The following is a 27,516-nucleotide window of genomic DNA, read 5'->3' on the forward strand; positions in this document are numbered from 1 at the left end:
AACGGGAGCCACAATCTGTTTCCATTCCCCACCTACAGCTCAACCTGATGAAAACTCTACTCAATGTGGATATGGCCACGAAAATGGTACTCATTTTTCCTTAGCTTTTGGCACTATCTCACCATGAGGGAGAAGCCAGCAGCATCTGCCATCCCCCTAGCTCTGAGTTATGTGGCTAAATTCCTGGTGAGAGCAGCCAGTCAAGAGGCTAATGCCTCCTTCCTCTACCAACAGGGTTGAGGCTCCATACCAAGTAAAGCAGGTAGAGAATACTGGGCCCTGCAGGCCCTCAGCCTGTCTTGCTCATGGTATAAAGGTTCTACATCAGGAGAGGAAAGATGAAAAGACCAGAGGCTACAATCTCAGTCCAGCACCATGCCTGCAAACAATAGCATCACTCCAGGAGAAGGCCATTGTTCCCTCCCACATTCCAGATAGGGGGCCTAGAGACTCTGCCCAGAGGGAAAGGAAGTCTGTAAGAACAGGGACTCAAAACTCTTGCCAAAGAGACTAACTTTATTTCCCCCCAGGCAAGGGATTTTTTATTTAAAAAAAAAAAAGAGATGGATGAGTTCTTCCTTCTACTCTGCAGTCCTCTAGGTATTGATAACAATATATAACCAAGTGTCTGCATAGAAATTTACTGACAAGTCTAGGGGATCTGGGTGAATGAATAAAAATATAAGCCAAGTAGGAATCATTTCTTATTTTCTATAAATCATTCAGTCCAGTGTTAATACTTCATGTTGGCAAATTTAACCAACAGTTGGATCAACTATACTATGGCCAAAAAAATTAAAATACCACATAAGTATGAAATAAAATGGATATTCTTGACTGAAGGCATTATTCTGCAGAGAGACTAACTTTAGCTGGAACACCAGAGTGTAGGAAAGCTTAAACTTAAGGACAGGAGGAAAAATAAAGACTTTAGTCAGTTCAGTTAGTTCAGTAGCTCAGTTGTGTCTGACTCTTTACGACCCCATGAATCGCAGCACGCCAGGCCTCCCTGTCCATCACCAACTCCCGGAGTCTACTTAAACTCTTGTCCATCGAGTCGGTGATGCCATCCAGCCATCTCATCCTCTGTCGTCCCCTTCTCCTCCTGCCCCCAAGCCCTCCTAGCATCAGGGTCTTTTCCAATGAGTCAACTCTTCGCATGAGGTGGCCAAACTATTGGAGTTTCAGCTTTAGCATCAGGCCTTCCAATGAGCTCCCAGGACTGATCTCCTTTAGAATGGACTGGTTGGCTCTCCTTGCAGTCCAAGGGACTTTCAAGAGTCTTCTCCAACACCACAGTTCAAAAGCATCAATTCTTTGGCATTCAGTTTTCTTCACAGTCCAACTCTCACATCCATACATGACCACTGGAAAAACCATAGCCTTGACTAGATGGACCTTTGTTGGCAAAGTAATGACTCTGCTTTTCAACATGCTATCTAGGTTGGTGATAACTTTCCTTCCAAGGAGCGTCTTTTAATTTCATAGCTGCAATCACCATCTGCAGTGATTTTGGAGCCCCAAAAAATAAAGTCTGATGCTGTTTCCACTGTTTCCCCATCTATTTTCCATGAAGTCATAGGACCAGATGCCATGATCTTCGTTTTCTGAATGTTGAGCTTTAAGCCAACTTTTTCATTCTCCTCTTTCACTTTCATCAAGAGGCTTTTTAGTTCCTCTTCACTTTCTGCCATAAGGGTGGTGTCATCTGCATATCTGAGGTTACTGATATTTCTCCCGCAATCTTGATTCCAGCTTATGCTTCTTCCAGCCCAATGTTTCTCATGATGTACTCTGTATATAAGTTAAATAAGCAGGGTGACAATATACAGCCTTGACGTACTCCTTTTCCTATTTGGAACCAGTCTGTCGTTCCACATACAATTCCAGCTGTTGCTTCCTGACCTGCATATAGGTTTCTCAAGAGGCAGGTCCAATGGTCTGGTATTCCAATTTCTTTCAGAATTTTCCACAGTTTATTGTGATTTTAGTGGTAAGTAATTAAGAGGCTGGTAGATCCCTGGAGGAGGACATGGCAATCCACTCCAGTATTCTTGCCTGGAGAATGCTATGAACAGAGGAGCATGGCGGGCTACAGTCCATACGGTCACAAAGAGTTGGAGATGACTGAAATGACTTAGCATGCACACACAGGTCTATGAGACATATAAGCTTCCCAGATGGCACTAGTGTTAAAGAACCCATCTGTCAATGCAAGAGACATAAGAGAGATGGGTTTGATCCCTGGGTTGGGAAGATCCCCTGGAGAAGGGCATGGCAACCCATTTGAGAATCCCACAGACAGAGGAGACTGGCAGGCTATAGTCCATAGAATTGCAAAGAGTTGGACGCGACTGGAGAGACTTGGCATGGATAGGCCACCTAGTTTATCACAGAGAACTAGGGAAAGAGCTAGGAAGAGTCTTCCTAAGGTCATAACAAACTCCTAATACTAGCCTTAAAAACTACCCCTGCAAAGTAGTCAAAAATGTATTAAACAAGACTGAACAAATTTATGTTTCAGAGCACTGGCCCAAACAATGGGGATATCAGTCAGCTTCCAGTGGAGCCTAACAGCTAGGTTAAGGACAAGAGATGCAGACAGCATAATTTGGGAAAGAGAGAGTCATAAAGAAAACACTGTCATCCCAGGGTGACTGAACACATGTTCAAGGTTGCACCTTCTGAAGAGTGATAGCAGAAGCTTCATACTGCAAGGGGGAAATGCTTAATTCAAAAAGTCCAACCAAGTCACTAAAGAAATAAGCAAATAACAACAAAACCAAGTGCCAGAGAAAGGTGGGAATCAGATTTGAGAATTACTATATTACATAAAACATCCACTTTTTACCAAAAAATTACAAGACATATCAACGAACAGAAAAGTGACCCATAAGCAGAAAAAAATGGTAGGGACACTACTGGCAAAAGGGTCCAGATGTCATATTTAACAAAGAAATCTTTCAGCACCATTATAAATATACTCAAAGGACTAAAGAAGACTGTTTTAAAAAGTAAAAGATAACACGATGACAGCGTCCAACCAAACATGGATGAAAAATTTTACTGATAAACAGAAATTACTTTTTTAATGGAAATTCTGGAGATATGTAGTGTGATAACTTATGTTTTAAAAAGTATAAGGGACAGATCAACAGATATTATACAAAAATAAGCATAGCCTCAGAGAAATGTGGGACTCTTTAAGCACATACAGGGGCTCCACAGGTGGCTCACTGGGTTGGGACGATCCCCTGGAGAAGGAAATGACCATGCTCTCCAGTATTCTTGCCTGGGAAATCCCATGGACAGAGGAGCCTGGTGGGCTACAGTGCATGCGGTTGCAAAAGGGTCACACACAACTTAGCGACTAAATAACAACAACAATGCTAAGCTCATACACAGGCAATGAGACTATCAAAAGGAGAGGAGAAAGGAGAAAAAATTTTGAAGAAATAATCACAGAAAGTTTCCCAAACTTGATGAAAAACAATCTAATTAAAAGCAGTAATTCAAAGCTCAACAGTGAGATTAATGGTGCCTTCTCATAAGAAACCATAGAAACCAAATACACTGGAATGATAATATCCATGTGTTAGAAGAAAAAACTGTCAATCATTAATCTTGTATCCATCAAAACTATCTTTCAAGTATGAGGCTGAAACACTCATAGGAAAACACAGAGGTAAACATATATACCTGGGATGAGTCAATGGTCTCTAAATAAGATACCAAAAGCACAAACAAAAGATAGATTAAATTGGACTTCAAATTTAAAACACTTTTGCTTCCAAGGACACCATGAAGAAAGTGAAAAAGAAAACTTAGGAACCAAGAAAAAATACCTGAAAATAACATGACTCATAAAAGTCATTAATTACAATATGTAAAGAACACATGGTTCCTTAATAAGAGGATAAATAACAACTTAAAAATGAGCAAAGGATATGAATAGATATTTCTATTCTATTTCTTATAGAAAAAAAGATATTTCTTATTCTTCCAATAAGATATACATATGGATGTTAAGTACATGAAAAGATGCATAACATCACTAGCTACCAGGAAGCTGCAATTAAAACCACTTTGAAAAACAATCTGTAAATTCCTCAAAATGTTCAACATAGAGTTACCATATGTATGCCCAAGAAACTGTACCCTGATGTGTATACACCCAAGAAAATGAAAATATATGCCCACACAAGACCCTGGACATGCATGTTAGAAGTAGTGTTATTAATATAAGCTTAAAAGTGTAAACAATCCCAATTTCCATCAACTACTAAATGGATAAATATGTGAGATGTCCATACAGTGGAATGTTCCCCAGCAATGGAAAAGAACCAAGTACTAACCCATGTTAAAATATGGATGAACCTTGAAAATACTGTACTAAGTGAAAAAATTCAGTCACAAAAGATCACATATTGAATAATTGCATTTATACTGACCGTCTAAAAAGGAAAATGTATAGAGATGGAAATTATATTACCGGCTGCCTAGGGCTGAGTGTGTTATAGGAAACAATAAAACTGATTATGAGAAAAAGGTTAATGTCATCAATGAACATATACGTGAAAGTTCTAAATGAGATACTGTATTAGCAAACCAAAATCGGAAATTGTATTAGCGTGTATTAGGAAGAAAATAAAGAGGTGGCCAAGATAGCCAAGTAGGAAGATTCTGAACTCATCTCCTCCCACAGACACACCCAAGTTATGACAATTTGCAAAGCAATTATCCATGAGAGCTGCCTCAAGACTAGCAGAAAAAGTTTTCCACAGTGCAAGATATAAAGAAGGAACTACAAGGAAACAGGTAGGAGGGCCAGAGATGTGGTAAAGTTAGGACTCACACCCTTGGGCCAGAGACCCACAAAGAGAAGCAATATTACAATGACAGAGGTCCTGCCCAAGAAGTAAGGGGTCTAAGACCCACACTGGGCACCCCAGCCCAGGGGTCCTGTACCCAGAACATCTAGCTTTGAAAACTAGCAAGGCTTATTAAAGCAGAGACATTACTTTGCCAACAAAGGTCCGTCTAGTCAAAGCTATGGTTTTTCCAGTGGTCAGGTATGGATGTGAGAGTTGGACTGTGAAGAAGGCTGAGCGCCAAAGAATTGATGCTTTTGAACTGTGATGTTGGGGAAGACTCTTGAGAGTCCCTTGGACTGTAAGGAGATCCAACCAGTCCATTCTGAAGGAGATCAGCCCTGGGATTTCTTTGGAAGGCCTGATGCTAAAGCTGAAACTCCAGTACTTTGGCCACCTCATGTGAAGAGTTGACTCATTGGAAAAGACTCTGATGCTGGGAGGGATTGGGGGCAGGAGGAGAAGGGGACGACAGAGGATGAGAGGTCTGGATGGCATCACCGACTCAATGGACATGAGTTTGTGTGAACTCTGGGGGATGGTGATGGACAGGGAGGCCTGGCGTGCTGCAATTCATGGGGTCACAAAGAGTCGGACAAGACTGAGCGACTGAACCGAACTGAAGGCTTATTTATGTTCAGGAGAGCCAAAGAGCTAGAAGGAAACAGAGACTCTTTCTTAGAAGGGCACGTGAAACCTCACGTTATGAATCCCACTGCAGAAAGAAACCTGGGTCAGACCTACTTGCTGATCTTGGAGAGTCACCTGGAGAGGCAGGCAAAAAGTGGAGCTCACCCTGGGGACAGAGGTGCTGTAGCAAACATTTTTGAAAGCTCACCCTATAGCAACAACACTGGCACTATTAAATACTATTCTGGATTCATGCCTCTAGCCTACTAGTGCTAAGGACCCAGCCCCACCCTTTAGCAGGCCAGCAGCAGCCCCCAAGCTCTGCCCCTAGGCTGGGCAAATAGCTATCTGGGAAGCCCACCTCACCCAAGAGTTTTACAGATTAGAAAAGTTTAAAGAATTCAGCAACACTATTTCGCTTTACAAGAAATGTTAAAGGGACTCCTCCAAGCGAAAAAGAAAAGATCACATAGAAATATAAAAACCATGAAAGGAAAAACCTCAATGGCCAACACAGTATTCAGTAAAGGTAGATCAATTAGTTAAAAAGCTAGCAGAAAGGTAAGACACAAGTAGTAAAATCATATTATAGCCACAGTAAGTAGTTGAGGGATACAAAGATGTCAAATATTATGTCAAAAATGTTAAACATGAGGGGATTTAAAAAATAGGGTGAGTAAAATGCTTAAACTTGGGAGGGAGGTTCAGGATGGGGAACACGTGTATACCTGTGGCGGATACATGTTGATATATGGCAAAACCAATACAATGTTGTAAAGTAATTATCTCCAATTAAAATAGAGTGGTAATCATCTCATAATGTATTCAAATGTCAAATTACTACACAGTATACCTGAAACTAACATTGCATGTCAACTATATTTCAGTTTAAAAAAATAAAGTCTCACAATAAACTTTTTAAATTAAGACAGAGTCAGACATGACTGAGCAAAATCACTTTCACTTTTCACTTTCATGCACTGGAGAAGGAAATGGCAACCCACTCCAGTGTTCTTGCCCGGAGAATCCCAGGGACGCAGAGCCTGGTGGGCTGCCATCTACGGGGTCGCACAGAGTCGGACACGACTGAAGGGACTTAGCAGCAGCAGCAGTATTATTACAAGAAGAGAAAATTAGACCAATGGAAATTTTAAAAGAAAGAAATATGTACCTATCTATATATATAGATGCATATACATAAAACAGATATGTATCACATCCACAACATATAGACATTTATAACATACATATAGATACACACACATATAAAAGAACTGACATAAATGGAGAGCCACTCTGAAATGAATGGGCAACAGGTGATACATATGGAAACAATTAAATTGAACTTTAACTCACACCTCACAATATTCAGTTGCAGATGGATTAAGGATATAACAAAACATCATTATGACCTTAGGGTAAGCAAAAGTTAAACAAGGAACTGAAATGTAAGCCGTAAGGACTGGAAAATTTTGAGTACATTAAAATTGAAAACTTCTGTGGTTAAAAGCTACCATACAAACATAAAATAGACAAACCACAAGTAAGAAGGTATTTGCAAAGAATTTAATTGATTATTTAAAAAGTACTCATATCCACAACTTGAAAGTATTTTAGTAAGGTAGCATGTTAACCTTGGATGTTAGAAAACATTTAATAAATTTGACAATATAAAGCACAGGCTAAGAAGCAGCACAATAGAAATTATCTTATACTGCTGGTAGGAGTTTGAACTACTTTGGAAAATAGAATGTAATCTTACAGATTTAAAATGCACCTTTTGTGTAACAAAGCAATCCCATGTTCCTTGTGCCTGTGCACTGAGAACATAAGCAACCCTTAACATCATTTTCTATAATAGCAAAAGTTAAAGAAATAACCATCAATAAATGGCAAACTAAACTGTGGTCTAGTCACAAAAAGAGTATCACAAAGTAGTGAAAATAAGTGAAATATAGCTTTAGGCACCATGGATAAGTTTTAAACACATAAATTTGAGAAAGGGGAAGTAAGAATATACAACAGCACTGAATGACATTTTTCTAAAGCTCTAAATACACTGTTTAGGGATACACAAGCATACGGTATAAAAAAAAGTGTTTTTTTTTCAGTAAGTGAATAACGCAGACAAAACTCAGGTGAGTTTTTATTCAGCTGGAAAGGACAGGAGTAAATGTGACTGGGGAGCACACAGGAGGTTTAAAAGGTACTGGTATTACTTTGCTTCATAAAGTGACTAGCAGATATAAATACATTCACTCTGTCCTTCCTTAAAATATGTACTTTTAAATATGGAAGAAATGATTCCTTTTAAAACATATATCAAAAAATTACAGGAATCAGAGAACTTAAGCTTCTATAGCTCTGCTCCAACACAAGGGTATTTTCACAAGGCACAAAACCACCTTAAATGTTATTTTACATATCAAATAATTTGCATGAGATATTTTTCCTACCATTATTTCTGCCTTTGACTTTAAAGATTACGTACTTTAATTGCTTTTTCCTTAAATCATTTCTATTGTTACAAAGAACCATTATTAAAAAAAAAAAAGACTGGCATTTTAATTTGTATTTATTTATACATTTTAAGAAATTATATATCAAGAGTAATGGTCAGTATTCATAAAAATTAAAAATTCCTGGGTTTTTCTTTTTGTTTAATAAAAATAACGTGAAGCATGTTCCTATTTATTCAAAACTACTGTTTGGGTTTTTCACATTTTGTCTTTTTCTGACCCTTAGAGAAAGTTAATGGATACAACTGAAGTACTTACTAAGAATATGAGTAAAATTAAATAGATACCCTGCAGATAGGATTATAAATTAGAATGACTTGATTGGAAAGAAATTTGGTATTATATATAAAGGCCTTTATAAAAATATTCAAAGATCTATTCATAAAGATGCTCATTGCAGTATTATTTATAATAAAAATGGGGAAAATATTAAAAAGGAATACTAGTATTTTCTAGTCATTAAAATATTTAGAAGCATAAAGAAAATATTTAGAAGCATAAAGAAAATATTTGTAATATAATTTTAAGCAAAATATAAAATTGAAATGACAATATCCCTTCTTTAAAATCTAAAAATTACATGATAGAGACATAAATATATCAGAATGAAAACAATTAACAGACTCCAAGTAGAGAAATTTTCTTTTTGACTTCTTCCTATGTTTTAAAAAGTTTCTATCAAACACACATTCATTTAATAATAAGTTCTTACAGAATCAAGACACAGCAATATAGTAAATGAACGAATTCTTAACTGAGAGATATCACAAGCATTGTTTTCTGTCATAGCAGGTGAGCAAGGTTGAAAAGAAAATTTAAATTCTGATGTTTTTTATCTAGATAGCATTAAATACTCTGAATGAAATTATGTCAAGACTCCTTTCCAGAATGAAGGATAAATCATATATACAACCAACTGAAGAAGTACATTTGCTGAAGAATTTTCTAACGTCACTGAGGCAAAGAAAAAAAATAGGGCACCTTTGCTTACTGTCAATGAGCAAACTGACACCAAACACCAAATTTAACTAGAATTAGCCTTCATTTCATAAAGAAAAAACAGAAAGACGGGGGGGGGGGGCAGGAGAGAAGGCACAATAGGTCCCCAATCAAAAAGCTGGCTTCAATGCCGCTGATGCATCACTACAGAAATTTGCTTTTAACATAAAACAGAGTAGTCTTGTTTTTTAGTTCAATAAAGTATTTCCAAACACTGCCCTGCTTTTCTGTTGTATAGATATTATATAGATTATGAATGTGATTTTTAAAATAATCTTAATATCTCAAAAAAATATTTTAGTACAGAGAATGGTGGGGAGACAGAAACAACAGTTTCAAAAGGGCAACTTTGAGACTTTCAGAAAAAAGCTATTAATTTCTAACTGTGGTAATAATATTTGAAACAGATGTCTATCTACTTTCAAATCCAAACTGGATCATAGTTTACACAGTTTAATAAAACTTTAATTAAGGTTCTGCAATAGTGTAAACTGATCAGGTCATGCAACTAAACACTTGCTTAATACTGACATCTCTTCAAGCTCCATTAGTGCTAAACTTAACCAGACTTTTCATAGTTCATCCAAGGGAAAATGTCATTGAAATTAATAAATGGATACAATTTATCCCCTTATTTCATTATACAGACTTTTTCTTTTTTAGAAGTATTCGAAATAGAGATGTAAGTATCCCAAATTGAATAAAAAGGGAAGGAAATAACTTTGTTTCTAAGAGCTTCTTGTTTCTAACTAAGCACTTATTTTAATGAGTATCTGTGACTTAAAGTTTTGCATTTGGAAACATTTTGTAAGAAAATTGTTTCTCATTAAAACTGACCAATTAGGATCCTCCCTGGTGGTCCAGTGGTTAAGACTGTGCTTCCAGTGCATGGGGCACAGGTTCCAATCCTGGTCAGGGAACTAAGATCCCACAATGTTGTCCTGCAGCAAAATAAATAATTTTTTTAATTAAAAATTGATCTATTAATTCTGTAAATATTCTTCATTCCATTTTCATAGAAGAGTCTCATATACGTACCTCCCAAAGTAGGCTGAGTGCCTACCACTTAAATACATCTAAAATAAAGGACAAGACTGAACATTCATTGAACAAATACTGTATGCCAGGCAGAGTTCTGGGTACTTCATTTAATTACCACAGCATCCTTACCGAGTCCTACTCCTACTATCCCCATTTTACAGATGAGAGCACTGAATGGAACAGGCAGAATACAAACCTGGGTATCTGACTCCAGAGTCCACTGCAGAGCATCTATGTTGGTTTTAGTCAAAATACAGAAGAGAATTTTTTCCCATTTCATGTCCTAGAATGTATGTATAAATTAAACAAATGGTAAATTTTTAAAAACCCTAAGGATCCTCACATATTCTCAAAGGGAAAATTTCCATAACTACATGGAAATAAAGAAACAAAGTAGGGAAGGCAATCAATCAATCAACACTGACCTAGCATCTTTTATGGGCTATATTCCATATTGTGAAATATGAGGAAAATAGAGAAACAAGGCAGCTTTTGGTGAGGATGCTAATTACACTAACAATCCAGGAAACTAGTAATTACAAATTGATGCAGTGCAGAATATTTAGAATGGAAGAGGGTACAAAGTAATGGAAGGAAAGCTACTTCCAGGGGGTATGTATTAATAGAATACATTAATTCTATGCATTAATGTACATACATGAGTCCAGGGGGATGGTATTAATAGACTCTCTTCTGAAAATGAAGCTATTTGCCAGAAGGAAAGATGCTAGAACAGCATCAGTGTGAGAAATTCATATGTAAAGTGATATACGTTAGCTGTAATTTTTTACTATTTTTTCATTTTCAATCCAACTTCCAAGAAAGAGTCCACATAAAGGGAATTTCCCTTACTCTGCTTCACACTTTCTCATTTTTGATTCAGGAATTTTAGCACCATGAATTCTAATGCATTCATTATGGACAAAACATTTTCAGCATTACTTAAGAACTTCAACTTTTTCCTTATCTTATTTCCCTTATCTCGTAAGAGCAAACAATTCATGTAAAACAGACAACTCTACAGTTTTCAATGGAGGCTTCCTGCTTTATATCAAAGCAAATGCTCCAGGATGAACTTTAGGGGCTGTGATTATTTGTTTCCTCAATTTTATTTTACTTTGTTCAGTCGCTCAGTCCTGTTCAATTCTTTTCAGCCCCATGGACTGCAGCATGCCAGGCTTCCCTGTCCTTCACCATCTCCCAGAGCTTGCTCAAACTCATGTCCATTGAGTCAGTGAGGCCATCCAACCATCTCGTCCTCTGTCTTATTTTACTGGGTAAGCATAATTTCCTCATCCTATTTTACTTTATTTGGTAAGTATATCTTTCTTTAGCATAGACCCTTTCAACACATACAGACATACTATACAGACAGGTTGCACAGAAGTGGGCTGGGATTAAAAACTTGTTATGGATAATCTAGAATATATCACTGAAACCTTCAAACATATAAAAATAACAGAGATGGTTGTTGTATGAAACTATAGTTCTTAAAAGGAAATTACTTATTAACTTGAAAATAATAAAAATATATCAAGTTGCCTAGACATTTAAAGGCATCTGAATATTAAGCCAATCCTGGAACAATATAAGGAAAGAATACTTTAGAAAGAATAGTACGGGGATTAACTTCCCATAAGGAGAACCAGGTTATCTGCACAATATCTTAAACCTAGTTCAGTCCTGTTTTTATATTTAAAAGGGCTCTAAAAGAGATTACTTAGTATGCGGCATTACAGAAACAGTTAACAAAAAGGCAGATAGAAACAATCTCTTATCAGTGAAAAGTTATAATCACCAAATCAAATTCATCATATTGCTGGGATGTTCTGCATATTTCTTTTTTTCAATTTATTTATTTTAATTGGAGGCTAATTACTTTACAATATTGTGGTGGATTTTGCCATACACTGACATGAATCAGCCATGGGTGAACATGTGTCACCCATCCTGAACCCCCGTCCCACCTCCCTCCCCATCCCATCCCTCAGGGTTGTCCCAGTGCACTGGCCTTGAGTGCCCTGTTTCATGCATTGAACTTGGACCAGTGATCTATTCCACATATGGTAATATACATGTTTCAGTGCTATTCTCTCTGCATATTTTATCTCTAGTAAAATTACCCACTATGATCCAGTACAAGTGTGTGTGCCCAATTAATTGCTCAGTTGTGTCCAACTCTTTGCTACCCCATGGATGTAGCCCACCAGGTCCCTCTGTTCATGGAATTTTCCAGACAAGAATATTGGAGTGGGTTGCCATTTCCTACTCCAGGGGATCCTCCTGACCCAGAGATTGGAACCTGTGTCTCCTTTACCACAGCTCTACCTGGAAAGCCCATAATCCAATACAGTCAACTTTTAAACTGAATCTGATTTCTGAACAAAACTATTTTCAACAATTGCTTCAAAGTTCTTAGAAAATAATTCAAAGAATGTATTACAACAGTACTGACTGCAGAGTCACTTCCTATTAACAAAAATTATTTGGACTTCCCTGGTGGCTCAGATGGTAAAGTGTCTGCCTGCAATGTGGGAGACCCAGGTTCAATTTCTGGGTCGGGAAGATCCCCTGCAGAAGGAAATGGCAACCCAGTCCAGTATTCATGCCTGGAAAATCCCATGGACCGAGGAGCCTGGTGGACTACAGTCCATAGGGTCGCAAAGAGTCGGACACGACTGAATGACTTCACTTTCACTTTCCAAGGGTTTGTTTATAAAAGTATATAAAATGGCACACAGTACAATTATATGATTTATAAGTATCAGTCTCTCATTTGAAGAATTATAAAATACCAAAGGTGATTAGGTTTGGAAAGAACTTTTGTGAACACTGTTTTGTCTCAGAAATTTCAAAAATCACCTAAAGAAAAAAAAAAGACACAAAGATGTATTAGTTACAGTGTCTTGCTCTTAAGAAACCTAATGTCACAGTGTAATTATTAACCATGATAAGATTTGCCCATCTGGGTTATAGAATCATAGCATTTCAAGCCAGAAAGACCTTAGAGAGCTTGGCCAATCTTTTATTTAACTGATCAGTCTCAGGTTACAAAACTAATTATGGCCTTTCTTGTCTCCCAATTGTGTGCTATTTTCAAAATACTACTTGCTTCTCTCCCCCTGAAACAGAGAACAGAATTAAAATGCTAAAATAATAAATGTATTGAAACATATTACCCTATCTCATCCATTACTGTGATGAGAAACTGCAAAACATGAATTATCTGACCTGAGAAATGAGAACACAAAGAAGATTTGAACTATATGAGATTATGAAAGTTAAAGTAAAAAATAATCAACTAGTCCTTCCTTATTATATGGTTTCATAATAAAATTATGAAGGGTTATTCAATGATTTCAGTGGCAGGTAAAATTAAAACAAATAAAAGGAAATACCCTTGACATGCATAACAAGCCTCCAGAATACACAAGGTCACAGAACAGAGGTCGCATCGTTAAATCCAGTAACATGATTTTAAAATAATCTGGATCATTAGTGAAGCAAATATCTGATTATTTATGTTCAACATAGATATAATTTTCCATAATGGAAAAATTATATTTTGGAATATAAAGAGTCACTAAGGAAGCTTTCTCTTTGTTACAAATTATACTATAACTTAATGTTTTTGTGACCTATACATGCCTTTGGAAAATCAAATGGTGATTACCAGACTAGCAAAAATGTGAGGACGTAACTTATATATAATATTTATAATATTAACTTTTAAATTTACCATTTCACTTTTAATGCCTAAATCCATTTTAAAGTTTGCTTTCCGCATAGCACTTTTGTTCCATGTAAAATATTTTTCAACTAGTTATTTTGGAAACTAAAGATTTCTTTAACAACGCTACCTCAGCTAAGCTTTATGGCCACAGCCAGCAGACCCCTTTCATTTAAACATGCAAAAAATAAAGGTATTACACTTAAAATAAAGAAGAGGTTTTATGATTCTTTGAAAACCACTGTATTAATTTCATTTTCATTCCAACACAGTCTAATAAAAATAGAGACAAAATATATGCGATATCCCTATTACAGATGATCTAGAGTCCATTTCAATGTTAGAAAAAGTTATTTCAAGATCAAACTCTACTCAAAGGTTTTTATTGTATTTTTAGTGGAAACTTTCTGGTCCCTCCGAATAAGCAGATTTTTGCCAAGCCCCCAAATCCAATGTTTATTATTAGGTTTCTATTATGGTGGTTCTTTCAAAATAATTTAAGTTTATTAATATCATTTCAGATAAACTGATCAATTTTAAATAATTTTCATCATTTGCATTTGTATATTCTCAGCAAACTACCTGAGCTATTTGGTTTCCAAAATCCACTAAAACATGTCACTACATTTAACCCATGTTAATGACTTCATGTCCCTCTCCCCCTCCCTCACACAAAAAAAGCACAACACAGAAAAATGTGGATCAAATGGAAGTCAGCTTAAGTAAAAATGTGTTAAGTTTGCTCACAACATCTTCCACATGCAATTTTCTCTCTTACAACTGTGCACAAGTCTCTTCCTTCTTCCAAGAGTCTTTCGAAGCTCTTGGACCACATGGGCTTATCTCTGCTCATCTTTGTACCATCAATAACTAACACGTGTCTGGCTCTAAAAGCCCTCCAATACTGAAGTACAGATTTAAAATCAGACAGCCCTATATTAGAATCCCCCACTAACAACTGCCGAACCTCACTATGTCTTAAGTTCCTTCATCTGAAAAACGGAGCTGGCAATCACTATATTAACCGTGATGAGCTTATTTATTAGCTCACTTCCTGGAACATAGGAACGACTCAAACACAGTAACCTCTATCTTTTGCCTGCTTATATATAACTGTATTTCAGCCATCCACATTAATGCTAAAATTTCTTCTCCTTTATCCTCAGCCCTTCAAATTCTCCCAATATAATGTTATAATTATTCCTTGGCAATTTGGCAAATTTATGAGGGCAATATATGCTGAAGCATAAGGTCACCAAAGAGTTTAGCAAACAATAGTAAGGAGGTGGGGAGGTGGGGAGGTAGCTTTGACTTTTTTTAGGGCTAATCATGTCTTGGAATACTAAAAGCTGTATGGAGCCTCAAGGGAGAAACTAGTGAATATAATCCACCTTTTTTTTTTTTTTTAATCCCTTGACAAGGTACTACCACAAAAGTTATTAGAACTGAGTCATCATAGGATAGATGAACTTTTAACTGGAGAAACAAAGACGACCGTAAAAAAGAAAAAAAAAGACATTATTTTGGCAAGAAAACTATAAATTGGGAAGGTGCTAGAAGTGGTCTTATTCAACATCTTTATAAATGATGTAGGAGAGGAAATGTAGATAAAATTTTCCAGGATTTCAAAAGATACTAAGTTTTTCCAGTATGTGAGATGCCAAGTCAGTGGGATAACCTACAAGGTTTCTGAAACTTTATGAGTTAGTAGGAGGAAGACATCAAATAAGATTTAAAGTGGAAAACTATAGGGTTAGATATGTAAGGGAGGAAGCATAGAGACTGTGCTTCTTAGGATAAATGGGCCTTGGATAGCACAAATAGGAGCACAGAAGTCACCGTGTTCCCACAGCCAACAAAGCTAACAATAGGACTGACATCACTCAAGAACAAAAAACATGCTTCTCCCTCCCATTTAAAACCACAGTTCATTTTCACTTAAAACACCACACACAAATCTAGTCTAACATTCCACTACCTACTGAAGGACGAAAAATTATAATTCTAATTTTACAAAGAAAGAAGGGGAAATAAAGATCTAGAAACTGAGGAAAATCCAAGTGAATAAAAATAAATGATCAAGTGGACCACAGGACAGCCCCATGAAGAAAAACAAGATAGATGAGCACTCTTTCAGTCTGGACAGGTGATGCTTACAAGGAAACACTGTACACGTCAAAACTCAACAGGCTCTGTATAACGACAGAGAATATGGATGAGACATACAGAGCTAAAGAACTGCAGCTGTCAATTCAACTAGAACTCAAATATAAAGTCAAGAAGTTAAACTGAAAAATTCTCATAAGTTCCAAAAAGAGAGCACTGGTGTGTCTTGAGGAAAACTAAGATATCCGATATAATACAAAATTTTAAAAGTAAAATCATGGAACACCAGTCACACCTTCCCTAACACAGTCCCCAGAGGCATTGCCTAAAGACAGAATAATAGACTCACTCACTGATGTGCTCATCGACTTCTCATTCTGTCTTTCCCATGTTACATCTGTTTACGCTCTGCGTTTATTTTTTGATAGTGTATCATCCATGATTTTAAACATCTTTCCCCTTAGAGTAATACTCAGGTTATCTCTGACACATATGGTATGAAGTTTATTCATATTGCATAAATATTTAACAATTCCATTCGTAAGAAAGACATTATTCACAAACTGAAGATGTAAAATATTATTGTTAAACTGCATTATACCTTCCAGGTTTAGAAGAAATGAGCCAAAAAAGGAATCTATGGTCTTATGGTAAGTCAGCTGCATGCTAGTAAGTTATTAGAAAAATATCTAAGAATGCTTAATAACACCTTTCAAACCACAATTATAAATACATAAAATCTCAAATAAAAGACGAGCTAGACAGTATCTGATAAAAACCTATACAAACATCTATAAGTGCATTATATCATAGAAATGCATAAAGGAATGAAAACTGTCTAGATTCAAGTCATATCTAGCAATACATTTCATATGTTTGTGCCATTTTTAACTTTAGCCATTAGAATCCATTTCTTTAAATGTTTCAAGCATGGTCATTTCATAAAAATAGTATGACTGAAATTATATAATAAGTAATTTCATAAAATAAAAATTCATCTTGCTATTACTATCATTTCCATAATATTATTAAGGTATTTTAAGATTATGTCTACAGAATACCAAGTCATCATTCCAATTATACTAACTCAGTCAAAACTCCAATCAGTCAGAGGATAGAAAAGTCAGGAAGGGTCGTGAAAATACTCTATGGAGATTAAGGATCATAGAAATGAGAATGTTTTAATCCCCTCTGGCTCAGGAAAAGTAAAGAAAACAGTGTTTTCAAATCAAGTGCAAAACTGAGAAAAAGTAAAGAGGGGAGGCATGACTGGGATGGTGGAGAGTACAAGAGAACAGAAATGAGCACTGGTGTATTCACAGACCTGAGGAGATAAAGAGCTGCGATTCCAACATACAGACCATTGCAGATACTGGCAAAGGTTTTTTGCTGTTGTTTTTGTTTTGTTTTGTTTTTTAAAGTTAAATATGCTTTAAATATCTTTAAACTGCTAAGCAGGAAGTATTCAAGAAATGAAGGTATTACGTCATAGTCCTGGTTCAAGCATATAAAACACACCGCCATGCTCTTGATGCCAAAGGATAAATTTGACAGTTAGAAGAATCTGAAACTTCAGTTTTTCTGAGCAATTTTCAAATTCTTCATGACTCTGTGAAATAACAATCTAAGAGAATGCAGAAAATGTAGGCACATCTTTGATGTGCTTAAAGTACAGACTGTTTCAAGGCATATATTTACAAGAAGTTTTAGATTTTCTATTTTCAGAAACAGTAACACCTGCTTTTCTTAGTAAAAGGTGTCAAGACAAACTGGAAGACATATTTGGAAGAAGTTAATTTATATATGACTGTTTTATCTCAGCTTTAACATACTCTATGGAATGCTAAAAATTATTTTAAAATTTAGATAATTTTAAGTTATATGATTAGGAATTGCTTACATAGTCTTTACTTAACAAGCAAGCATACATTATTCCATAAATATGCATAATTATGGAGTAGGAAATGCCTAATTTGCCTACAAAAATTGGAAGAATTTGATGACTGAAGCAAAGAGTGAATCACATCCATGGAGAATTACTAAAAAAAACATAATCAAACATAAATGCCACAGAACACAAAGATCATTTTCCAAATTGGTTCCAGAAACAGCTCCTAGGTAAATTTCCATGAAAAGCTAATTTAATTCAATTAAACAGTATAGCATGGTTTTCTTCTTCAGAAAGAATTTAAACATTTTCATTTGCTACAGATGTTAAAGATAAGTATTTTAAAGCATGATTGATTTAATCTTGAGATAAAGATTCAAAACTGTTGAAATGTTTTGAATGGAAAAGGACTTACTGAACAGACATATTTTAACCACAACAGCATCCCTCACTTATAAAGTATACAGAGTAAAACTTACATTTAGTATTTTTTACATCTTTACATTATGTACTGACATACAGATGCAACACTGTTTCTCACTTAAAATTACAAGACAAGATAAAATAGAGAACCACACATTAGTATATTATTAGAATCCTACAACTCAAACATGCAATGGAAGGAAGAAAGTATCATTTAAAAATTGAGTAACGGTTAAATTTATCCCGGAATAATTCAGGTTTCCCTGCATAACTTTTCCGAATTAATCTCAACATTATATAAGTTCACTCAGGCACTTAGGATGACTAAGTACTGCCTCCAAAGCAGACTGGTCATGGGTTCTGGTGCGTCCATCTGGCTGCCGGCTAGAACACTGGAATGACTCATAAATGAAGCAACCTGAAGTCACCTACTCCAGGTCTCTTAAACAGAACTGCCAGCTGCTTGCCAGGTGGTTCCAATTTCCGAGAATACTTAAAATGAGAAACTCGTTCTGGATACACCATTTTATTTTCATATTGTCTCTGCCCACAGATCTGGGGAGGTAAGGAAGGAAGCTCTTTTGAGATGTAGATTACCAATCATCTGAAGGCCAGAAGTCATTACGGGTCTGGGATTGAGAATAATACATAAAGTAAAGTGAAAAAGAAAGGCAAGACACAAAATCATATTATACTATACTCTTAATCATATAAAGAAAAGAAAAAAAGACCCCAAAAGTTAATAAGCTATCTGCGTGGTAGAAAAGAGTGGTTTTAAGTGTTAGAATTCTCTGTAAGTTCACATCAAGGAATATGCATTCTTTATTAGAAAAATAAAACAATTAGTAGATTTTTAGAAGACTGTAGACCTTGGCTCTGTGAGCCCCAGAGGCCCTGAGTATACTTACATCTATCTATACAAGCAGAAAGTCTTTCTCTTGGTAATGAAGAAAAACATTCATTTTACCTTTAAAAAGAAAAAGGGGGAAAGGGAGGGGAACAAGAACTGGATTCCCACTCTATAACAAGTGTGACAGGTAGAGGAACAAGTTTCATCTCTCAGGACACAACAGATTGCTGAAATATTTAGCCAATGATTTGTATCAATTTTTCCAAAAGTTTGTTCTGAGGAACATTCGTCCAATGATATATGCAACGAAAAATACAAGCCCCAAGGTCAAAACACCCCTTGTGGGGATGGTCGCAGTGCACATTAGCATAATTAAGGATCACACAAGGCTTCAATTTAAACATATCAGCAACTCCCAGACTTCTCTGATCAAATGATGTATTGAATGCCTCTGTGGTGTTTATTATGTACTTGACATCGTTCTAAACACTATACAAATATTCACTATTCTAATCCTCAAACCGAGGACATAATCACTATTATTGCCATTTCCATCTTACAGATGATGAAGCTGAAACACAGAAGGTTCAGCAACTTGTTCAAGGCCACACATCTATTAAGTGACAGAAAAAGGCAGTCAAACTCCAGAGTCCTCACAGTTCAGCAGTAGGCTAGGCTGCCACCCATGTGACCCTTCTTGAGCTATACAACCTGACATCCCAAAAACCTCTGTTCCATTGGAACATATCATGAAAAAATGCAATCAACTAAAATACACTCGTATATGTAAACTGTGTATCTGAATTAGTTGGATAAACTCACAATGTTTCGAACTCCAATTTCTCACTGAATACGTGATGAGATAGAAATAACTTGCCATTGTGTTCGACCTAAAAATTTCAAGAACTGCTAAACAAGAGAAATTTGGTTAGACTGTTTTCCCTCTCTGTGGTCACTGAATAAATTAGAAACTTGATTTGTAAATATAATGTCTAGTTTTTTACTTCTTGTCTCCTCCCCAGTCTTCAACCCAAGTAAAGACAAACATCTGCCTTTTTGTACCTACGCTGAGCACAGTGCATTGTTCTAAGTAGCAACTCTTTAAGTATGTACCATGTTAATAAATGAATAAAAGAGTGAGTGAAACCAAAGCACCTATGTGAAAATTTACAAACTATAAAGCAAAGAAGTGAAGCCAATAAACTGGTTGAGAGAAAAGTATTTATATAAGAACAGTGTAAGTTTTCTGTGTCACTGTTGCATGGATAGAAGAAGCAAGTAAATCTGGTGGAAAGTAGGTGTCCAACAAGGTAAGGGGAGTTGACTGCTCTTATCAATTGAAGAAGGCTCCAAAAAGGAGGCAGCTTTTCAGAAGCTAAATCAACAGAAAACAGGACCTTAATCATCACAAATTTCTGAAAAATTGAAGAGGATTTATTTGCAAACAATTTAATAAGATATAGGTGCAGTGTAAAAGAACCTGAAGGACAGTGCAATAAATCAGGGGAGCTAACTCCAGAGATTACTGGAGTCCTGAGGAAGAAACTGACACAGAAGACTAGCTGAAGAGCAGAAGTGACAGTCTGAGCAGGGACACAGGCAGCCCAAGCTGATCCATCAACGTGGAGCAAACCAAAGAATCAATATCCGTTTCTCTACCCTTGTCCGTCTAATCTATCTCCGGAGGTCCCCAGTGACATAAGCCATCTGGAAATCAACGCAGTTCAGCCAGGTATCATCCTGGACAGAGGACATAAAGTACAAGGGTTGAGAGCAGACCTGGAGAGGCAGACAGAAGGCACTTCACACAGAAGCCAGTGGGTATAAAGCAAGAGGTTTTAGCAAAATGAAGTTAGGAAGAGAGAACATTCAGATACAGAAGAGACAGCTTAACTGAAAAGGATCTAAAGAAACAGTGAAGCAGAATTGCTAGATACAAACAACCAACTTGCCTGTAAGCCCATCTGAGCAGAACACACTTGTTAACAAAAGGATTTAGGGATAATCCCCCGTTATGTGTACCAGTGTGGCCAAATGCTTATTGGACAACAGCAGAACAGTAGCGTGTTTCCAGAAAAGAAACTGATGATAATTTAATACCTTTTACAGATGGTTGTAAACTCTTTTAGTTAGATAAAACTCACTGATTTCTATCAAGAGATTAATTTAGACAAAGGCACCATCATTACAGACCTCCTTGGAATCACCTCATATTCATAAATCAACAAATTAACGAATGACAGACGTGTCTGTACTTCTTTTAACCCATATCTATCTGCTATAAAAGTGACTAAAATGTTTATCTTAAGACAGCCAGGCAAGAAATCTTATACAGAGATATAATGGATTGTATCTCTTTTCCTTCAGCCAATAAGTAAATGCAAACTGCAGAAAAATCATTTCCAAACTTGCTACTTATTACCTTGTAAGCTGAAGGCACATGCAGCCATATACTCGTTGAAAAACAGGAAAAATAAAGTCAGCGGAATCAAAACTAGGCATCTCTAGTAGATTGCATTCAACGGCATTCCACACATATTTACTGAATGTTTACTGTATGCTCTTTGCAAAGGCTGGGATATGACAGGTGAGACCCAAATCTAAAATGTGGACTTCATAGTGAAGTCTTTCAAGAAGCAAAGTTTTGAAAGCTGAGGGGTAGAAAAATATGACATACTAACATGATCAGAGAAATTCCAACTTGCTTCCTTTCGTTTGTAACTGGAACACAAATTTTATGTATACTGAGTGAAGAGAGGTTAGCTGAGCATCCCCAGGTAGAGTCCAAGGCTCACACTGAGTCTGAAAGAACCTCGCCACGACAACTCCCAAGGCATTCTGCACCCTTGGAGTCAAGAAGCTTGCTTCCAGCCCAGGACATATTTGAAGGAAGATAAAGAGGTGACATAAAGTTTCCCTGGTGGCTCAGATGGTAAAGAAACTGCCCGCAGTGTGGGAGACCTGGGTTCAATCCCTGGGTTGGGAAGATCTCCTAGAGAAGGGAATGGCAATCCACTCCAGTATTCTTGCCTGGAGAATCCCATGGGCAGAGAAGCCTGGGGGTCTACAGCCTATGGAGTCGCAGAGTCAGATATGACTGAGCAACTAACATTTTTCAAAGAGGTGACATGTGGGAACTGTGAGGTGCTGAGGTCTGCAATTTCAAAGAAAAAGCAACTACTGAACCAGTGGACTGCTGCAGTATAGATCAACAGTGGGGGCAGGAGAGTGATGAGTGGATGGAGACCACACATTATGACTCATGATTCAACCCAGAGACTCTTACTCAGTGATAAGAACAATGTCTGATCAATCTCTCAGGGTTCCACCCTTGGCCAAACCACCAAACTCAGCCAGATCTTTCTTACAGCTTTCTGCATCATCTTCAGACATGCTTGCTCACACTACAGACAGACATGCTAAGTCACATTCATTCAATTCTGTTTAAATTGGGTAGGTCAATAAAATGTACTTTGAATAAAATGCATACTTTTTAACACCGGCCTGGCAATCTCTCTGACCTCATTTCTACCATTTCCCCTGACTGCCAGGGTGCCCAGCCTGCTGCTGCTATAGTGAAAGTCTTATCATTCCCAGAAGTTCACTGACAGAAGGTCTCCCAGATCTTCACTGCGCTGGCTCTTTCCTGTTCAGAAACATCCTTAAAGAGGCCTTCCTTGACCACCTCACACGAAGCAGCCCCGGTCACTGAACTATCATATCACCCTGCCTTATTTTCATAATGGCAATTTACACCACTGAAAATTATCTTTTGTGCTTGTTTATAATTCATTGTTTTCACTCTCGACAATGAGAGTTCAATGACAGCAAGGGTCTTATGTCTCTTTTGGCTGCAATGTCCCGAAGTACACAACAATGACAGGCACAAACATTTAAGTAAAAATGAATGTAATTAAGATGATCAGCATATATGTGGATGTTCTAAAATTCATGAAAATAGATTATTGTTGGATGTAAACCAGGAATTACCTTTTTAATTTGTATTTTATATTGGAGTATAGCCAATTAACAATGTTGTGATAGTTTCAGGTAGACAGCAAAGGGCTTTTTTCTCTTAATACTAGGATGAGCTTTAAAAATAATCATAAGTAATATAAAATGTCCCTCTTTTCCACTCCAAATCTTCATTTTTCTCTCCAGAGTACCTCTAAAAAGTTTCCATTTTCCTTAATTTTAATTATTAATTCCGTGTGAATGCCTTTTAAATCTCCATGTCTAGCTCTGGCCCCTTCCTCTCCCTGAATTCTGGCTTGCCTCTATGTACTGCAACACTTCGGCTTCAATTTCTGCCATCACATCACATTTGGCATATGGAAACCTGAAATTAGCATCCTTCGGGAAACGCAGTTTCTCCTTCTACTCTTAACACTTTTATCAACCATCCTTCAGATACCCAGAATTAAAACCCAGAAATGATCTTGATCATTAAATTCAAGAACTGGAAGGAAGATTGGAAAATGTCAAGTGAAGCGGTCTTCAAGATTTTTTTTTTTTCAACGTGTTAGCCTTCTTTCAAACAAAAGCTCACAGAGAAGTCTGATATGTAAAACAGATGAATCTGCAGTTGTTCTGGGAGTTCAACTGGTGGTCTCTGAAGAGACTTCAAAAAGAACCCTTAATCTGGTCCAAACTTCCTTTCTTTTCTCCCCAGCCCTCTTCAACATACACACTGGAAGTTACAGAGGAGACAGTTTAAGTCCAGAGAGCTTAAATCTTCTTTGCAGGTAGAAATAATCAGTCTGCACTAGTTGACACAGCACGCAAAATAATGCTTAACACCTAAGAGCACTTAGGCAACTCTCTAAAAGATATTATGTTCATGCATATGTAGAATATGATTGTAAGTTATTGCAAATTGATACATTTCAGACATGACTCTTATTGGTTTGCCTGAGAAAGAATCTTCAGAGTTTAAGTAACTGTTTGCTTCTAATGACAGACAGATATACTCATTTTAAGTGGAAGAAGCCAGGCATGAGTTCAGTAAAAAAAAAAAAAAAAACTGTGGCACAGTGAATATAAGGTCTTGATTCTATGGCCCATGTGACTTCACTGTCTAGTTCTGAGCATGGTTTTCAAATTGTTTGGGCCTTGTCTGCTTCAATGTTAATATTAATGTGTGATGAGATGCTCTTGAGGACTCTTTCAACACTCAGTCTACGCTCTATTATACCATGCTAACGTATTTCCCTGGAGCTACCGCATCTACAACATATAAGCATCACAAGTTAGAGACAAATTGGAAGAGAACAAATCATTCTTGAAGGATTTTTTGAGTGTCATGTGGCAGGTACTGTGCTGGGCCATCTGAAACCCAGAGAAACTAAGAAAAGGACCATATCCCATCTCAGAGAGGCAGAGATAAGGTGGCTTAAAAACATTAGGGAAGGCTGTGCTAGGTTGGAGTAGATGAAAACTGATTTTAGATTTAAATGATAAGTATGAGTGCTGAGGAAAAGTGAAGGGCGCTATATGTATCCCCCCCAAAAAAAATCACATTTTAAACTGCCTTATTCTTTTAAGTAAACAATACAATCAGTATTTACTGTAGCAAACATAAGTTATCAGGCCATCTCACACAGTTTTCAAAGTTTATGAAGAAAAAAATAAGTCAATTTCTTTTTGATAAATCGTTAACAACTAGAACATTCTGAAGGGCAAATATGAACACACCATGAGTAGAGGCAGCACGTCACTCAGGAACATGAATCTAACAGGCAATTTCAGACAACCCTGCCCAGGCTAAACGCCGTGTAGCACCTGGCAGACAAGGTGGCAAAGCCCCTATAAATAGTGATGATTCACTAACATGACATAAATCAAGACTTTAACTCACCAAAAACTAACATTTTGATTTAAAATCACAAGTCAGTGCCATTAAAATTCATCAACAGACCCCAGCACATGAGTAATGAGATCGTATCAACTCATATCTTGTGACCAAAAGGAAAAGGTGGTTTTTCTAAATGGTAATTCAGATTGGACAAATAACACACTGTATCAAGTTTTGTAGCCCTAGGCCATATTTTGCTAAAAACAAAGGTACATTATGCATGACTAAAGAAAACAGTGAAAATCAGAGCAATTAATTTCCAGCTATGTTTCCCATAAAAAAAAAAAAAAAACACCATCACTGCTATGATTTGCTTATAGCACGCAATCTTTTTTTTTTTTTTTTTTTTGGCATCGTACAATGATCTAAGTGTGTAATAACTTGCATATTTCACTAAGATGTAATATCCTTCAAAACATCCTTGTAGTGAAAGTTTTCCAAAGAAATTATTGATCGTTGGAATGTCTCGTGTTTTAAAATGACTGACAAATCCTTTTCTATTTTCTTTGCAGTTAGAAATAATTCTTCTTGATCACTAGAGTGTAAAGAGGTATAAGAGTACAAAGACTGAATATTTTCTTAAAGACAAAAGTCTCAGTTGACACAGGACATTTCCCATGATTTTCCCAAAACAATAATTAGGAGAGCTGTCACTAGGATCCTAAAAAAGGATGTAAGAAAAACAGTTATTAGTTGGCAACAATTTAGGAGAGGGAAAATTTCCTTAAGCGCTCTTTCAAATTATTTTCAAATACTTGTTAGCTAACTCCTCTCATTACTGATGGAGCCTCTTGTGTTTCTTTCCAGAATCTAGGAGCCTTTTCTCAGGTGGATCTGCTTTGCTGTGGATACATCTGATACATTCTCTCTATATGTCAGGGGCAGTAAGCAGCTCTCTCCTGTTTTGTTTCATTGGCACCTTTGTGGCTTCTCTGTTACTGACCTCACCTTGGTGAAAAGGAAACTAAGAACAATTCCTAATAACTCAAGGAAACCAGTGTTCTCATTCCATGGAGAACAAATTCGAAGGGTCCAAGACCCAGATGAAGAGGTACGGCTCAAAAAGAATAAGGCATCACACAGAGAACTTCCAGAGGATCTTCTCTAGTGTCAAATAAGCCTAACACCGCAAGGGACTGACAGAAATACGGAGCCCTGATAGAAACGGACCAGTAGATGGATGGGTGCGGAGAGGAGAGAGTGAGACAAGGGGCAGAAAGTCAGCCTCTAAATGAGAGAGACAAAAGTGTGGGAGGCTGGGTGGAAGATAAAGCGATGGGGAGGGACACGCTGAGAAACAGAAAAGACGAGGACAAGAAAGAAACAGAGGGGGAAAGAGAGAGTGTGGGTGGGGAGAGGAAGAGAGAGAGAGAGAATGGAAGGAAGAAGGCAGAGAAACACTGAGAACTTGAGAGAGAGAGCAACAGACAGGAAGAGGGACACCAGAGGCAGGGTCACCAGGTCTCAGGCGAAAGGACCGGCCCGCTGCGCACTTTCTCCCGCCGCAGGCTGGGTCTCGGGAGGCAGCCGGGGCAGGTGGCTCCACACGGAGCTGGGGCCCCCAAGTCCAGTCTCGGCGGGCTCGGCGCCTCCAGCGGCGGCTAGGTTCCTCCGGTCTCCCGACTCCCGGGTTGCCCTCCCGCCCCCCATCCCTCCGCTCCCTGGGCGCACAGGTCCCGACTCCCCGCCTCGGTGCGTCCCTCCTTCCCGACCCGAGCACGTGTCCCACCCGCAGCCGCCTCTGCCCCCGGACTGAGGCACTGGGGCCGGGGATCCCGGCAGAGCCGCCCGCGCACAAAGCCCCCTGGGCGGCCGCCGCGCCCACGGCGTGCGGCTCGCTCTCCCCTCATCGCGAGCCCGCCCAGCCCTGCGCCCGGGTGCGGCCCGTCCCGCACCGCCTCCAGCCCGCCTGATCGCGCCGGCTCGGCTCGGCTCCACGGGCCCCCGCACGCGAGCCGGGCGCCCGCCCTCCAGTCCTCTGCCCGCGCGCGCCTTACCCGCCGCCGCGCCCCGGCACTGGCGTCCTCGGCGCCGCCGCCCCGCGGTCCCGGGTCCCCGCCCGTCCCGGCGCCCCGCAGGCCCGCGCCCACTCCGCGCCCCGCGCACGGCCGCGCCGTCAACTTCTGGCCGCCGTGGCCGCTCTGCCGCCGCCGCGGGACTTTTTTTTTTTTTTTTTTCTCTTGCCCGGGTGCCCCGTCTGCTTTTGGATTTTTTTTTTTTTTTTTCTTCACTTGCCCTCTCCAGCTCCCACTAGTGATTGGAGCCTGAGAGCCAAGTACTTAGCGGAGGGATTACTCTTCTCGACGCACTTGGAGCTGCCCCAGCGCCGCCGCCTGTGTCTGGAAGGGCGAGCGGACTTGGGGAGCCGGCTGCCTCCCGCCCTTCTACCGCCCCGCATCCCTTGAATCGAGGCGGGGCACTTCCCAGCTCGGTCTGCCTCTCAGAGCCTCACCTCGGTTTCAATCACAGATGTTTTCTCGGTCATGTGTAAGAAGGGGTTTCAAAAAAAAAAAAAAAAAAATCAGGTTTGAGGAACAAAGGTGGGATTACTGTACACTGAGAGCTTGGAAGGGGCTCCCAAAACTGATCTAGTGCAGTGGACTGA

This window comes from Oryx dammah, unplaced genomic scaffold (genome assembly GCF_014754425.2).
Source record: "Oryx dammah isolate SB20612 unplaced genomic scaffold, SCBI_Odam_1.1 HiC_scaffold_3, whole genome shotgun sequence".
Taxonomy (NCBI): domain Eukaryota; kingdom Metazoa; phylum Chordata; class Mammalia; order Artiodactyla; family Bovidae; genus Oryx; species Oryx dammah.